The sequence below is a fragment of the Dipodomys merriami genome, unplaced genomic scaffold (genome assembly GCF_024711535.1).
Source record: "Dipodomys merriami isolate MVZ:Mamm:240054 unplaced genomic scaffold, mDipMer1.0.p SCAF_38, whole genome shotgun sequence".
NCBI classification, from domain to species: domain Eukaryota; kingdom Metazoa; phylum Chordata; class Mammalia; order Rodentia; family Heteromyidae; genus Dipodomys; species Dipodomys merriami.
The window spans coordinates 5,619,439-5,623,901 of NW_027205381.1; positions in this window are offsets into that span (position 1 = coordinate 5,619,439).

Sequence of the window (4,463 nt, forward strand, 5' to 3'; positions counted from 1 at the left end):
GGAGATTAAGAAGATTGTGCAGAGATTAATGACAACATTCCACTACAAGGAAAACAAAATAAACCTAAAGCTTAAAGAGGCATATTAGACCATTTTTGTAGTGGCTAGAGCACCTCCATTTAGTTTGCAAATGTAAGTCAGACTTATTTAATATGGACACATCTAGCTTTATCACTAATGAAATCCACTGCAAAATGGAATACTGAGTCTCATGTTCAAAAATTGTCAAGAATTTCAACACAGTGACAGTAGACCATTAAAACAATTGCAGAGTCTTTCTGAGTTCAGGTCCCCATATGACTGGCATAGATATTAAAGGTTGGCCCTTTCTATTGATTTCTTCCCTACAATCTTTAATAAAATAAATCATATCCTTAACCTATGATTTGCTCTCATGTATTCTTTGGCCATAAGACCTAGAAGGTCAAGAATGCTGTTTTGTGGGAGAGAAGATATCAGACACATTCTCCATCTCCAAAACACTAATTCTCTTGTGTTCTGCTCTATTAAGACCATTTAAGATAAGGTCTTTTCTTGTCATGTAACTAATGCTTGATGAGTTTTTACCAGCAAAATAAATCTATGCTCTTTAGTTTGGATATACTGTTCTTTCCTTCAAATCCCTGGTTAATAACAATAGGAAGACATAAGCAATTCAGGGAAATTTACCATACAATGCCTGGTTATGTATGTAAACCTTTGAATATGTCTATTGTTTGGTGACAATACTGAGAACACCAAGTCCTCTGCTACTGTAGTAGTAACCAGTGAATGTCTATAGTGCCGTGTGATACCATAGTCTTTTTTTACTGCCTTCTCCATTCAATGTATTCAACCTGTGTGTTCCAAACCAACTAAAAGTTGAGTCATTCCAAGTCATTTTTACAAAATTACCTTTGTGTTTGTAGCATTTTCCCCCACATCCTGGATACTTGCTTGACTCTTCTACTGTATTTCAATAATTACCACAACCCATCAGACACCTATTGACTTAGTTTTCCTAGTGACTTTTATCCATTAGGAACGCTACCAAATGCTGGCTCATCTTTTACCTGGGAAAAGATATATCTGTACAACAAAGTAGAATATTGTCACAAAGAACTTGAATATTAAATGTATTGGGTAGGTCCTGAAAAAATTCTATCTAAATAAAGCTGATTCACTTTATCACTTATTGAGCATTGAAAGCCTGGATATCACATGAACCTCTCACTATACAAAAGCTTGCCTTTGAGGCTGGGTGGCTGCCCAGTGCCTCATGCCTGTAATCCTAGCTACTCAGGAGCCTGAGATCTAAGGATCACAGATCAAACCCCAGACAGGAAAATCTGTAAGACTCATATCTCCAATGAAGTACTCAGAAAAAGCTGGGAGTGGCCCCATGGTTCCAGTGGTAGAGTTCTAGCCTTGAGCACAAAAAGGCTCAGGCATGGTGCTCAAGCCCTCAGTTCAAGATCCAGAATAATTTTAAAAAACCCTGTCTTTGTATGGTACTAGAGGAAAGTTAGAAGATTGAAGTCTAAGATGTAGTTTTCTTTTATTTGCATCTAGAAAAATATGTTGTAATGTGGTCTTATGGCATCTGGGCTTAATTCATTCTTTGCCACTTATATTTCTCCTCTTTTCAAGTGGATTAGCGGTAAAACTGACAGCCCTTGAATAATCATCCTAAGTGGGGCTGATTTACTGAGACTTAGTTCAGTCAGATCTCCTAAGGCCTCTCACTGCTAAATTTGCTGCAGGAGCTACACCATTGATGTTGATTACACTATTTTAACTTCAGAATTTATAACATGTAAGAATTGTTATTTCATTGAAATTCTACCTATTTCTCTTTGATCTATTTGGTATAAACCAACAGAGACCAAGACAGAATCAATGAGTACTGAAATGTATTCACTTTCCTTTCTACTTTACTTGGAAAGATCATTTCAACACAGCAATGGCATATCCCACAGATCATTGCTCAGCAACACATGCTGAACACCTCAGCAGGTGATGGGTAAACTAAGTCATCCACTGCAGGAGTTACAGTGTCTTCCAGAAGAGAAAACACAAGTGAAACATAGATGTGTGACAAACACAACTATCAGAATTAGCCACATAGGACTTCTGAGATGTCCTGAGTAGGTTCTACATGTGCTACTAACAAGACAAACTATGTTACACTGAAAATAAAAACTGCATGAGAGCTGGGTAGGACAGCTCAAGCCTATAATCACAGCAACGTGGAAGATGGGTAATAGGGGATTATAGTTCAAGGCTTTTCTTGGAATAAAAAGTTCACAAGACTCCCATCTCAATCAATGGCTGGGTATGGTGTCACACATCTGTTATCCCAGTAAAACAAAGAAGGAAAATTAGATGAACACTGTTTGTCAAGCCTGGTGAGACCCTACTTGGAAAACAATAGACACAGCAACTGGCAGCCAGGCTCAAGAGGTAGACTACCTGCCTAGCAAGTATGAGGCCCTGAATTCAAACCCACTGCCACCAAAAGGAAAAGAGAAGAAGAGAAGCATGGAGGAAAGGAGGGAGGGCATGGAGATGTTCCATTCAAAATTGTGTGAATCCAAAATTTCAGACTGAAAGAAACCAGCAAAGTAGGTTTTTTTTAAAATGAATATGCTTATCTTTAAAATATTCTTCCAGGTTTCAAAAGCTGTATGTTGGTTCTTTTGTGGCATGATTCACATAGAATAATGTGTTCCAGGTCCATCTATGTTTTGGGGCACAGAATTTTTTCAGCTCAGGATCTGGACACTGTCCTTTAACTTTTTGCTCAGGGCTAGTACTCTACCACTGGAGCCACAGCTCCACCTCCACATTTCATATGGTAAATTGGATTTAAGAATCTCAGAATTTGCTGCCCAGCCAAGCTTTGAACTGGAATCCACAGATCTTAGCCTCCTGAGCAGCCAGGATTACAGGCGTGAACCACCGGCCCTTACCTTGATTTATCAGCAACATTTGCTTTGTGAAAGGCACAGTTTCACCAAAAAGTTGGGGGAAGGTGGCAGGAAAATCCTCAGCAGATGACTCAATGATTTATTTAGTTTTCCTTGAATAAATGTTTAGAGGTATATGTTCATTCATTTTACTTATTTTTATATTAACTTTAAGTACTTGTACAGAGGGATTTCAATTCAACTTGTCAGGTTATGAGTTCAATGCTTTTGATCAATGTCACTTCTTTCATCATTTGCCCCCATCTCTTTCAACCTCACTATCCTCTGAGTTTTTCAAGTTTCATTTTCACATCTAGACAGTGAATATTATGGCTGCGTTCACATTCCCGACACCAGGATTTAAGCACAATGGACGATACCTTGGGACCAGAAGTTTCTCCATAGTAACTGACTTACTTAATTCATACATGGAACTTAGGCATTTTTAATTTGCAAATTTCTTTGTGTTTGACTATGTTTAGTGAAAACCCATGCAACATATCTGTGAGTGAATCAGGCTTCCTATTTACAACATTCTATCCACCCATTGATCTGTCCTGGGACATCTGGGTTGTTTATACTTCTTGCCTATTGTAAATAATGTTGAAATGAACATGGTAATTTAGATTTCTCTTCAAGATCTGTTTCTTTTCTTTTGGATGCATACCGGAGTAGAATAACTACTTCGTATAGTCTAGTTTTTGGATTTTGGTTGCTCCTTGCTACTCACTTTAGCTCCTTGTACCATTGTACATTAGAATGTACATTAGCATGTACATTGTACATTCTCACTAAGAGTTTAGAAGAGTTTCAATTTCTCTACATCTTAGTATATCATAACAAATGTGAACAAAATTCCTCTATAAAGTATTTAAAATAGTTGAGCTTACAGAATCAGAAAACATAAGAGTGACGGGCCAGGGATCAGAGAGGGGGATATTTTGCTCAATGGATATAGAGCTAAAATCTCAGAAGATGAGTAAGTCCTATAGATCTAATGTGAAACACTATGTCTTTTTGGCCTCACAATATGGTGATGTGCACTGATAATTTTTAATAAGAGGACATCTTTCCTTTTAACTACTCTTACGACTATAAACAAGAAGAAATGAGAGGACCATAGAGGAGGAGTAGGAGAAGGAAAAGGAGGATGAGAAAAGGAGGAAGAGCAGTAGAAGAAGAAGCAAGAAGAAGAAAGGGGGAGGAGGAGGAGGAGGAGGATGAAGAAGAGGAGGAAGAGGGGGAGGAAGAGAAGAGGAGGAAGGGGAAGGGAAAGGGAAGGAAGAAAGGAGGAGGTGGTGGAGTAGAAGGTGCAGGAGGAGGGGGAGGTGGAGTAAGAGGCAGGGCGAGGGGAGGAGGAAGAAGAGGGGCAGGGAGGGAAGGAGGAGGAAAAGGAAGGAGAGGGAGAGGATGAGGTGCCATGGACCAGGTTCTGTAGGGACGAAGGAGGACACCTAGGGGAGGAACTGGAATAGGTGGGGAGATGGCAAACAGACAACTCACACACAAGAGGAG